General features: G+C 46.4%; 1 long non-coding RNA gene across 1 annotated transcript in view; it reads left to right on the top strand.

Moving 5' to 3' along the window:
* The window catches only part of LOC118626575, a 69138-nt gene extending 62617 nt beyond the window's left edge, over positions 1-6521 (top strand). Inside the window, exon 8 of the long non-coding RNA XR_004958922.1 lies at positions 6461-6521. This is a non-coding gene — a long non-coding RNA (uncharacterized LOC118626575). The remainder of the gene's footprint in view (positions 1-6460) is intronic.
* The last annotated feature ends 6336 nt before the right edge of the window (positions 6522-12857 follow it).

Here is a 12857-nt window from a genome sequence, read left to right as displayed (position 1 = left end):
TTGTGAGAGAAGTGAATTTCCTTGGACTGAGGCCAGAGCTGTACAGATGGGAGAAGGGGTTGGCATTAGCTCCCATTAGGGGACTGGATGGTATAAAAACACCAGAGAGGGCTTGCTCTTTCTCTCCCCTTCCTCCCTTATTATATATATATTTTGACCAGGTAATAGGTTTAAACATCAAAAAGTACAGAACGAGGTTCCCTGAAGCAGGAGGCTGGGGTTCACTCACTTGGGGAATAGCTGCCTATGCACCAAGCTGCAAACTCCAGAAGCAACAGGAAAGTAAAACTCTGCCCCATCATAATGTCTTTATAAGACTGATCTGGTCACATAAATTATTACTTTTTATTTACCAGAAACAAACTTTAACAGAATGGAAAACAGTATAGAATGACATCAGGTGAAAATTTCCTATCTGCTCATTCAGACAGCTCTCCAGCAGCCGCTATTGCTTGTTTCTTGTTTTTCTGCCCAGAGATGTTTTATGTACATACATCCACGAGGTACACTAACGTACAGTCCTATTTTCTCACCTTTTGTTTTTTAACTTAAATAGCACAGTTCACCATTGTTCCCTTGAGTTTTTCACTACGCAGTCTCTCTTGAGATTTTCCCATAACAGCACATAGTAGATTTAATTATTCTTTTTCATTTAATCATAATATTTCATTATTTTATGGTAGGGATGTAGCATTTTTTTAAACTCAGTTTCTCACTGATTATCCTTTGGGTTGTTTCCAATCTGCTGTTATTACAAACGCTGTGATAGTGAGTAGCCTCGTGAGAAGTCTGGTTTAACGGCAGGAGGCATTTCCAGGAGCGCGGCTGCTGTGCCACGGACACGCGTTTGCAGCATTCTAAAGGGCGGCCTGTGCAAATACTATTCCTGATCCAGGCCCGAAGGACAGCGACTTCAGAGTCCCTCTTTTCTCCACCTCCGTGCCGTACCTATTTCAACATCCTGGGCCGGTCGGCCTGCCTTTCTTTGCTCCACGGACATTTATTGTGGGTCCAGGGCAGATATTCTTGTGGAGTGGCTCTTTCCTGAGTGCATGAGGTTGAGTGGGAGCTCAGAACCCTCCCAGGCAGGCGATGCTCTCACCCCCGTTTTCGGGTGGGAACCTAGTGGGCTAGGTTGCTCAGTAGCTGACTTTGTGAGGAGCTGGGGTGCAGGAGTGCACCTGTGGGAGGAAGGGAGGCGGGAGAAATTAACCTGAGACACAGCCTCAGCCAAAAACCTCAGTTGCCCCCACGGGGTGCTCTGGAGTGTGGGTGGTCCTTTAGTTGGTCCAGGTTGGGGTGCAAGGACTGGGCTTTGTAGCCCTGTGTTGATAGGACCTGGAATGTGGACATGAACTTAGGCGAGGCAGCCAAGGCCATCCCCAAAGAGGGCTGAGAGCCGGGGGCTGTCTGAGGGGGCACTCCCAGTCACCGGGGCACTCAGGGCATTCCTCGAAGGGCACCTGGGGCACTCACAGCATTGGGAACCCAGGCGTAGAGAGGTCAGATGATCGTCCCAAAGTCACACAGCTTTAGAGGATATTGCAACCCACGCCATACTGCCTCCCAAGGAATCCTTGTGTTTAGAATAGTGCCTGACATTAAATAACAAGTGCTTAACAAATGTTAGCTGCTCTTTTTATTATTTTACAGGTGAGAAAACTAGATGTTGGTGAAGTTAAATTGTGTTACCAAAGTCAAGCAGATTTTAGGGAGATGAGGTGGGGTTTTAACCCCATTTCATTAACTAGAGAATTAGTTAATATAAGCTTCCTTAGAGCAAGGACTTGTTTAGCACTGGTATTAACAGGGCCTAGAAGGCCTGGAACAGAGTAGGTGCTCAGTACAAACCTGTGGTGTTAATTACTTAGTTAAAATATTTATGGAGCTTGAGTGACTTCCCAGGCCTCTGTTTCCTCCAATGGCTGTTGTCCCCTCAGAGTATCTGGTCTAAGTATCCTCACTTTACAGATGAGGAAACTGAGGCTCAGGGAGGAGAAGAAACTCGCCCCAGCGCACAGAGCCTCTCAGGGGCTGCTCAGTCCTGTGGGCCTGTGCTTTCTCCTGTCTCCTGTAGGTCCTGTTCAAGTGCAGATTCTGTTTCAGAAAGTCCAGAGGGGCCCGAGGTTCTGCATTTGTAATGAGCTCCCAGGTGGCGCGAGGCTACCGGTCTACAGACCACCGTTGCAGAGCAAGGCTGTCGGGGACCACAAACTTCTGAGAGCAGGAGGATCCCCGAGAGCTGAAGCAGGTTGGAGTTGCGGTCCCGTGTCAAAAGGCTGAGGCCTGTTCCTCTTCCTGCCACACGTAATCCAGGTGCTGTCAACAGGCAGCAGGAACACCTGGTTGTGGGATCACAAATTCACTCTGGCGCCCGCTGTTCCCGACGAGCCCCACTAAATCAGTCATCTGCCAGGACTGGGTAGAGCGGGCGTGGGGTGTGGAGGCGGGGCCTGGTGCTCCGTGGACGGTGAGGGCGGCCAGCTCAGCTGCTCCGGCGGCAATGTCAGGCCGGTTTGAGACCTGGCTCTGCTACCTCTCACCAGGGGGGCCGAGGTGAGCTGCTTTTTGTCCCGAGCCTCAGTTTCCTCGCTTATAAAACAGCGTGCCGGGCACTGAACAGGGAGACTGTCACAGACAACCTCACTGGACCTTCTAGCAGCCCAAGTGCCGGGCGAGGCTGAAGAAGAAGACAGGGTCAGGAAACAGGTTTTTTAATTTAATTTTTTTTCTTAGAAGCCAGGAGGCAGTGTCATGAATGGACAGTGGGGTAGAAGGACACTGGAGGTACCCCGAGCCCAGCGAATAATTCACATCCCAGTCGGCCTCATGTACTGATTGCAGGGTCTCAAGCCCTGGGCACATCTCCTGGGCCCCATCCAGCAGCTGGCCTGCTGCACAGTGAGGCTCATTGAACCAGCCAGGGGGCGGGGCGTCACGAGTGGCCTCTAACAGTCCCCCGCTGGACACCATTCACTGTCCAGTATACCCATCTCTGCCGGAAGCCGAGCTGTGTCTCATTTTTTTCCTTTTAGCTGTATGTTCTTGGGCAAGTATACACCCTCTCTTGGCTTCAAATGCCTCATCTGCAAAACAGGGATAGAAGAGTACTCAGTGAACAGGCATTCTGTGAGGATTAAAAGTCTCAAAACATGCCCTGGCCAGTTTGGCTCAGCGGTTAGAGCGTCGGCCTGCGGTCCGGAGAGACCCGGGTTCGGTTTCCGCTAAGGGCATGTACTTCGGTTGCAGTTTGTCCCCGGCCCTGGTTGGTTGTGCGGGTGGCAGCCACTCGATGTGTCCCTTCACGTCGATGTTTCTCTCTCTCTCTCCCTTCCTCTCTCTCCCTCCCACTCTACCTGAACAAAAAAATGGAAAAATATCCTCAGGTGAGGATAAAAAAAAAAAAAAAAAAAAAAAAGTCTCAAAACAAGCAAAGTGCTTAGATGATAATATAAAACACTAATTTTTATTGAGTACACAGTGCCAGGCCCACCTCTCTTTCCCTACCGTCTGGAAGAGTGTCTGGCCCTGAACGGGTGACGTCATTAGTTTGATAGAGACGCCCGGACCAAGAACCACAGACTCGGCGGCTTAGACAGCGGACATTTATTTCCTCCCAGGTATGGAGGCTAGGATTCGCAGATGAGGTGCTGCAGGGTTGGTTTCTTCTGAGGCCTCTCTCCTTGGCTGACAGATGGCTGTCTTCTCTCGGTGTCTTCACTCTGTGTGTTTCTGTGTCCAGATTTCCGCTTTGTAGAAGGACACCGGTCACAGTAGATTAGGGCCTAACCTAATGACCTTGTTTTAACTTATTATCTCTGTAAAGATCCGATCTCCAAATACTGTCACATTCGGAGCTGCAGGGATTAGGACTTCAATATACAAATTTTGGGGGCGATACAAGTCAGCCCATAGCAGTAACGAGTAGAGTTACTAGATGACTGGATGATGGGGTGCGGTCAGGCAAGGTAATTAAAAGTGCAGCTTCTGGAGTTAGTCTGGGCTGGAGTCCTGGTTCTATGTCCTACAACAGCGGAAAATTTCCAAGTCACAGACCTGAGTCTGGCACATATTTTTCTGTAAGGAGCCAGATAGTAAATCTTTGAGGCATTATGGGTCATACATTCTATGTTGCAACCATTCACCTCAGCTGTGGTAGTATGAAAACAGCCATCGACAACACATAGACGAATGAGCATGGCCGTGTTCCAATAAAACTTTATTTACCAAAACAGGCTGTGGGCCAGTTTGCTGACCCTCAGAGCCTCGGTTTCCTTATCCACAAATGGAGATAGGAGTATTTTCCTCCCTGGGCTGTTGTAGAAGTAAACACCATCATTATCAGCCCTTAGCTAAGTTTAAGAGCTATTAATTTGTGCCAGTTCTGTGATATTGTTGCTATGATTGTTATTATTATTATTTTGTGGTAGCGTTATCAGGGCAACATCCTGAGAACCATGGATGAGGAGTTGGCAGCTTTGAGTCCATGACTGTGTTTGTCATTATTGATGTGGTTGGGGGTGAGTGATTTTCCTTCTTTGAACTTGGTGCCTCCGCCTGTGAGGCAGGGAACGGAACACCTGGCTCAGAGGTAAGAGAAGAGAGACAGAGGCCCTCTCAGGTGCCTGTAACCGCGAGCAAGAACAGGAAGTCGCCCGATCTGCTGATGCTAGTGAGCGTGGGCAGGTTTTCACTCGGGCTGCCGAGTAAATGGCCTCCTGTCGCCCCCTTTTATCTGGCACTTTGAACCCTCTTTTTGACCCCTTTCCCTACTCAGGCCCTTACCACCACACCACTGCTAGGGAACCAGCTGCTCCCACAGATTAGAAAGGGGACTTGCATAGGAAGTGGCCAAAGGGGAAACATTTCTCCAGGCTCTCCAAACTGGACAGTGTCCGGGGCCATGAGGAAGAATTTTCTTTGGGGGGCAAAGTGGGGATTGGATGGAGGGAGAGGGGACACTGTGAAGATGCTGTGTAGCAATGCTTCTCACCACGCTGGCTGCGGGACAGAGGTTTTCCACAGATCTCTGGAGTCAGAGATGAGAAGAGGGCGGAAGAGTGTGGGAGGGAGGAGCTGATGAAACCTCACGGTTGTCTCTATTTCCTAATCCAAGTCCGAGGTTTAGGTCCTCGTCCTCTGAACAGAGGGCTCCAAGGCAGAGCCTAAAGATGTGGTTTTTACAAAGCCCTTTGCAAGGTTTGGGTTCCAAGCAGGGCTCTTTTGGGGCCCAGCAGGCAAAGTGAGACCCAGGTTTGTGGGAGAAGGGCCCTTCGCCAGTGATGCATGGAAGGTGGAGCCACTCGGGGCGGCCCTGGGGACTGAGGCTGTGCAGCTTTGGGAGTCCTGGGAGGGAAATGCCATGCTCACTGACAGGAATGGCAGCAGGGAGGACCCCTCTTCCAGAAGACTGTGAGCTGAGACTAATCTTTGTGAGTCAGCGCCGTGGCCCAGTGGTTCAGTGCAGGGAGTGGAGTCAGACTGTCAGGGTTCACATCTCAGCTCTGCCACTTCCCCGCTCTGCAACTCCAGGGAATCTTCGTCTGGCCGGACACTGGGTTAAGAAGGCATAGCATAGACGTCAGCTTTCATTGTTGTCTGTTATCTTACGTGCCGGTGGTTATACATTCAAGGAGGGTATAATCTAATCCTGCAGCTGGGCCTTCAGTGGATCGGCCCGTGAGGAGATGGAGGGAAGAGGCTCAAGGAACAGGCTGCAGATAACAAAACCTGGTCTTCTGAAAGCCCCTACCAAACAAGTAACAACAGCAAACATTAAAAATGCCGGGTGGGGCAAAAGTAGGTTTACAGCTGTGAGTATGCAAAACCGGTTATTCTTGTATTATTATTTATTATTGTATGTATTATTTCCATACAAACAACTGCAAACCTACATTTGCCACACCCGGTATTTCTTTTTTTTTTTTATCATCCTCACCCGAGGACCTTTTTACATTTTTTGTTCAGGTAGAGTGGGAGGGAGAGAGAGGAACAGAGAAAGAGAGAAACATCGATGTGAAAGGGACACATCGAGTGGTCGCCACCCACACAACCAACCAGGGCCGGGGACAAACTGCAACCGAGGTACGTGCCCTTAGCGGGAACTGAACCCGGGTCTCTCCGGACCGCAGGCCGTCGCTCTAACCGCTGAGCCAAATCGGCCAGGGCCACACCCGGTATTTCTAACCAAGAAAGGAATATACGCATATTGTTGTAAACATTTGCATAGTATAAAAGGTATAGTGTGAACACCATATTTTCATCCGACTGCAGAGCATTTCGAGTCCTTCTCCTTAGTAGACAGTCTCTTGAAGTAGACCTTGCATATGTGTATGAATATGTGTGCGCACACTATTCAAACTAGTATGCCCCTCGGATTCACTTCGTTGGCTCGTATTTGCTGAGTTCCTACGCTTTACCAGCACGATGCTAATATGGTCATATGCGTTCCCTCATTCAGTCCGGTAAGGACCTCGTGTGGCGTCTGCTGCTTGGACGGTACAAATGCGGAAAAGAAGGCCGGCAAGGGAAGAGCACAGCCGCCGCGGCCGAAGAACTGAAGCCTGGAGGAGCTGGAGTCAAGTCAGGTCAGAGTGACTCCACACTTCCTGCTGCTTCCTGCTGCCTCACTGGGAGGATATTGCTGTGAAATCCTAATTTGACTTGAGAAGGTCTGAAATGGGCTTGCAATGCTTACAGCTATAGTTAGAAACTCAAGGGAAAATCTGGGTAGTTATTCACGGGGCCTCAGAGCTCATTCATGTGTCCAATGTCCGTTTGTCAATTGTCACCTGTAGAAGTTGTAGTGGTTCCCCTGGTCCATGGCTGGGGCTTGTTCTTAGGTCCAATTAAGCTAAGGTTAGTGTGTGTGTCTGCACGTGTATATGTGCATGTGTGTGTGTGACATTGGAGTCAGAGAGACCTGAGAAGCAGTGACATGGTAGGTTTGCCCCTGGTAAAGACCAACGGGGATGGTGGAATACACTTTTGCTTGACCTCTCTCCCCTTTATTTTCATTACTTTTTATGAAGAATCAAAGGCCTGTTCCAGAGAAGGGAGTCAGCCCTAATTTTGGTAAAGCTCTAAGATGGACAATGACGTTTACTTTGCTCTGTGATTGTGAGGACTGGAGATGACAGGACATGTTTGTACTTCTCCACCGAGGTCGTCATAACTCTGATTGCACAGTCACACATGTCAGGACCTCGAGAAGGCACAGTATGGCCATGATGTCCTAAACTATAGATGCACAGAGAATTGGAAGATACAATTGATTTTTAAATTTAAAGACAGTGTGAACACACTAGGGAGGAAATGTATCATGGTAGTTAAAGGCATTATCTCCAGAGCCAGCCTGTCTGGGTCCAAACTCTGGCTCTGACACTTGCTGGCTGTGTAAACTCAGGTAAGTTACTTAACCTCCTTCTATCTTGGTTTTCTCACCTATAGGCTGGAGATAATAACAGGTTCAGCTTCATAGAAACACCATAAACACAGAAGAATGGATGTATGTAAAAATCTTAAAACAGCATCTCTTTTAAGTGCTCAAGAAAAGTTGGTACTGTTATGTGGAAGAGAATGCAAAGATCACATTCACGTAAAAGGTACAACGGGAGACTGCAGCAAACCTTTACACCTGCTGCAGTCGCCTTGGACTGTTTTTACAGCCGCTGGGCTCGTATCCACTCTGTGCATCAAAGGGCACTGCTCTGGAAACCTTTGAGAGGCGCCGTGTCTGCACAGTACCTAGCCCATGACGGGTGCAAAGGGCCGCATAGCTGTCAGCATCAACGTTGTTAGCGCCACCCACAGGCATGCTAGACCTGTTGCACTGGAGAGGCCGTCCTCGTACTCTAGAGCTGACGTTGTCAGTGGCAGGTACTCGCAAAGTGCTTGTAAGGCCTAGGAGAAAATCAGAGCGCATCCAGTTTAAGACTTGGGGGTTGAAATGGGGTCTGACTATTCTCCCTGTTGATTCGTTCACCAGGTAGCTATGAAGAGCTTTTGAAATGAAGCTATGAAGAACTTCTAAAAATCAGACCGACTCTGGGAGGACAAAGAATAGGCACTTTGAAAGAACTACTAAAAATTTGCTGGTTACTAAATATATGAAAAGAATTTAACTTGATTAATACCTCCCAAATGTAAAATAATACAACTTGGCTACATATATTTTTTTGAAATTGCTCCATGTTGGGAAACTGATAAAACTCAGTGCTGACAATGGGATGGTGAGATAGCACTAAGTTACATCTGAGCCTGTCAAGTTGAAATTGCATGTAATCCACATCGCCCTTGAAATGACCTTTAAATACATGTGATGTATACTTCCCCATACTAATTAATTCAAAAACTGTGTTTTGAAAATGTCTGTCCCTCACAAAAATAGACTGTGTGTGAAGAAATCTCTATAGCTGTCACTTAGCTTCAGTAACTACCAGCATCTTGCTGTATTTGGCTCATCTGTCAACTGGCCTCTACACCTTTGATTTTGTTGCAATGCTAAAGCAAATCATAGACACCATGTCATTATGCCCTAAATATTTGTCTACATTTAAAAAAGTGGTTGCCCGGCCGGTGTGGCTCAGTGGTTGAGTGTCGACCCATGCACCAAGAGGTCGCTGGTTTGATTCTAGATCAGGGCATATGCCCAGGTTGTGGGCCAAATCCCCAGTGGGGGGCAGGCAGATGGCTAATCAATGTTCTCTCTCATTGATGTTTCCATCTCTCTTTCCTTCTCCCTTCCTCTTTTTCCTTCAGTAAAAGAAAAAAAAAAAGTGGTGAAGTTTTTCTTTTACTTAAGCCCAATGCCATTATCACACCCAACAAAACTAGTAATTTATTGATATCATCTAATACCAGCTTTCCTTTATTTTCTAAAAAGTATCTTTTTACAATTGGTTTGTTTGAATCAGAATTCCAATAAGGCCCATAAGTCACACTAGTTCTTATGCATAGTTGAGAAGCACTAAGCCAAATTAAAAGAAGAAAGAAAAGGATAATTATAATTACAGCTAACTAAAATGGCTTAATGGAGGTAATGTTTTGAAAACAATTAATGTGCTTTTCTATTTTGTATCCTTCCTTTTTTGACCTTTGCTCTAGCTGACTTGAGGCATCCATCATCCTGGGGGAAGATCATGATTTTTAACAAAAAGAAAGAAAAAAATTAATATCCTCCTCTGAAATGTAAAACAGAAGTATTCATCAAGAAAATAACATTGCAAGCCAGGTGTTATCTTGAAGGAGGATTTATTTCAACATTTCTTTAACCTTCTGTTAGCTTTTCAACAATGCAGACAGATTGACTCAGTTTATGGGATTCCCCCAGCTGTACAAAAATACCCCTGTGCTTCATGAAGGCATCTCCAAGAAGCTGGAGAGAAAGATGGAGGGCATGATGTAGTGGTGGGAGGGATGCTGACCTTATGGGGCCCATGAGATAGTGAGAAGGCGATAGAGAGAGAAAGGAGGAATGAGTTTAGAGATCAATTTAGATTGGGTGTTCTCCTAGCGTTGGCCCAGAAAGTGGGGAGGCACAATGGATAAGTGGGGCTGTCACCAAGGGTAGATTGTCATCCTGGGGTGTGATCACATCCACATGGCAGTGTGGTGTGGCCAGGAAGAGTGGGGCCTCAAGGCTCAGCGTTCCTGAGCTGTGCTTATCTCCAGTGAGAATGGTGGGAATTTGCCTGAAGACCATTGCCAATGGGAGTCACCATTTTTGGAAAGGGTCAAGGTGCTCTGGAGCAAGGGCTACATGCTGGACCACCTGGGCCAGGCCAAATTAGAGTCAGAGCAAAAGGGAAGGATTCGCGAATTAACAGAGGCAGAGCTATTAGGTAGTCCCCTGGCCCTGACCGGCTGAGGAAAGCCTGGACCACAGGTTACTCTAGTACAGACACAAACGGCGGCTGTGAACCCCAGCAGGTGGACCAGGGACTGGACAGCTGGGTCAGAAGAGCCAGGGCAGCCAGGGGAATGAATCTTCACCTTCCACGAGGCCATTCAAGCCCCACCTAACCCCCTTATATGCAGAAAGGAGTCAGGAGGGAAGCCAGAATGACATGCCTGAGAAACCAAGCCCTTATTTCCCTGTAGAACTGCATTTTCAATCAGTGTGCCATAAGAATTTTTAAAACATGCAGTACCCGACTAGTTACAGACACTGATCTCATTTCATTAGACTGTCAAATAAAGAAGTGACAGTAGCCAACCTAACAATAACTGTCTGGTGTGAATAAATAAAAATAATACCTATTTTTATTGTCAGATTGGCAAACTGTATATTTTTTGGTGTGCTGCAGAATTTTAGTAATTAGTTTCTATGTGCCATAAGATGAAAGAAGTGGAAAATCACTGCCGTAGAGAATAAATGTTCTTTGAAGGGATCGCATACATTATTGTGTCATACTAATGACACAATAATCAGGTCATCCTTTTATTTTTTACTTTTTTATTCCTCACCTGAGGATACTTTTTCATTTATCATCAGATAGAGTGGGAGGGAGGGAGAGACAGAGAGGAACATCGATGTATAGAGCCACATCGACCAGCTGCCTCCCGCACGACCTGACCAGGGCAGGGGACAAACCACAACCAAGGTATGTGCCCTTGACTGGAATCGAACCTGTGACTCATTGGTCTGTGGGCTGACGCTCTAACCGCTGAGCAAAACCGGTCAGGGCCAGGTCATCCTTTTGAATGGCTTTTGGCTGTTTCCAAAATATCAAAACTGCTCTCAGAGAACAAAGTTTAGCCATTATTGAAAGGCTTCTAAAAATATTCTAACAGATTGCCCTGGCTGGTTTGAGTGTTGGTCCTCAGACCAAGGGGTCTTGGGTTCAACTCCCAGTCAAGGGCATGTACCTGGGTTGCAGGTTTGATTGCCACCTCTGGTAGAGGTCGTGTGGGAGGCAACCGATCGATGTGTCTCTCTCGCATCGATGTTTCTCTCTCTCTCTCTCTCCCCCTCTCTTTCTCCCTCCCTTCCACTCTCTCTAAAAAATAAAAATCAATGGAAAAATATCCTTGGATGAGAATTAACAGCAACAAAAAGAAGTAAACAAAATTCTAACTGATAAATACATAACGAGAAATGTTAACCTCATTAATTATCCACCCAAATGTAAACTAGGAGAACAATGCCATACTTTCTTCTTTGAAATTAGTAAACATTGGAAAAAATACAAAAACTCTACTAGTTAGGAGGGGGAGGGGGAAAGATAAAACAAAGGATCTACACGTTCTTGGTCAATCTGAGTTTTTTTTTGTTAATCCTCATATGCCCTTAACCAGGAATCAAACCCGAGACCCTTTGGTCCATGGGCTGACGCTCTAACCACTGAGCCAAACTGGCCAGGGCAAAGTTGAGTTTTGACAGGAGTTAAATATTGTACCCCGGTGCAACACTAACATTTATCATGCACTTTCTACGTGCCTGGTGCTGTTTTAAGAAATTTAGGCGTGTTACTTCACTTAACCTTCACAATAACTCTATAAAATATAGATTTTCATCACTCTATTTTACAGATGGAGAAACTGAGCCACAGATAGTTTAAATACCTTGATAAGGTTTCACAGTTAGAAAATGGTAGACTCAGGATTTGAACCCAAGAAGTCAGGTGTGAGGGCTCTTTACCTAACCTCCGCCTGCCTGCCCAGATCTGGGCACTCAGATCCTCCTGTCTGTGTGGCAGCTGTGAGATCCTTCGCACTGATGGGGGTGGGGACAGGTGGAGAATTTTAAGCATTTCATCTTGTTTCTACCACTGAGCTTCTATAACCTTAATGTGTATGGACATATTTGTTTGTTGCAAAGACTGACATATTTCTGAAAACACCTAGCATAGGCTTAGCCAGAGTAGGTCTTCAGTAAGTGTTGCTCCTTGAGTTCAAATCTTGCTTAATCAGATCATTGACACCCATTATTCTTTGCAGATGTCTAGAGAAGAACTTGGCCACTTGCTTCCTATCTTTGCAAGGTGGCATTTCCTGCTGCGGCTTCCCTGAATAGTATCACTCTCATGCCCTGGATTATTCATGTCACCTTATGAGGAAGCGTTCCTCGGGGCAGCTGCTGTCCTTTCAGCCTGTGATCCAGAATCCATACCAGTGGAGCAGACCTGACCCAACCAGTCTGGTCAAACTCAGCCATCTGGTAGGATGAGGAAGAGCTTCCCAACTCAGTCTAGCCTGGCTCACTTGAGCCACAGGTGATCTGCAGACTTGTCATTGTGAGAATAAATGCTTATTGTTGAAAGCTATTGAGTTTTGGAGTGTTTGTTATGCAGCATTATAGTAACAAGAGCTGACAAACACAGGGGCTATGTTCTGAAGTCCACATGCAGGTGAAATATGTGAATGATGTGGCCCACTGCTTGTGAGAAGACAGAGTACAGCCTTGGAAAAGTATGGACCTATACTTATCTGTATCAGAGGTTTATTTTCTACGCTGGAAAATAATCAGGAATATGGACAAAAGAACATTGGAAACAATGTTAACGACATTAGAATTATGATCAAATAATCTGTGGTTTAGCCATATGATGGAGTATTATACAGTGTGTCAGGACTAGGTTCAGTTAAGAAACACCTAAAATAATGATGTGGGGAAAAAACACAGTGATGTGAGTCAAGCTGACAGTGATTTCTCTCAACAAACGAAGTCTGGGGGAAGGCAATCCAAAATTGATTTGATGGCTCAATAAGTACCTTTGCTTTCCAGCTTTTTGCTCCATCACCCTTAAAGTGTAGTTCCTATCTTCATGGTTCAAAATGAGTGCTGGAGCACCAGCCATCACATCTGTATTTCAAGCAACACGATAGAAGAAGGAGCAAAGAAGTAAGTACACTCT

Source organism: Molossus molossus, unplaced genomic scaffold (assembly GCF_014108415.1).
Source record: "Molossus molossus isolate mMolMol1 unplaced genomic scaffold, mMolMol1.p scaffold_m16_p_12, whole genome shotgun sequence".
Classification (NCBI taxonomy): domain Eukaryota; kingdom Metazoa; phylum Chordata; class Mammalia; order Chiroptera; family Molossidae; genus Molossus; species Molossus molossus.
This window is presented reverse-complemented; position numbering and strand designations above follow the sequence as displayed.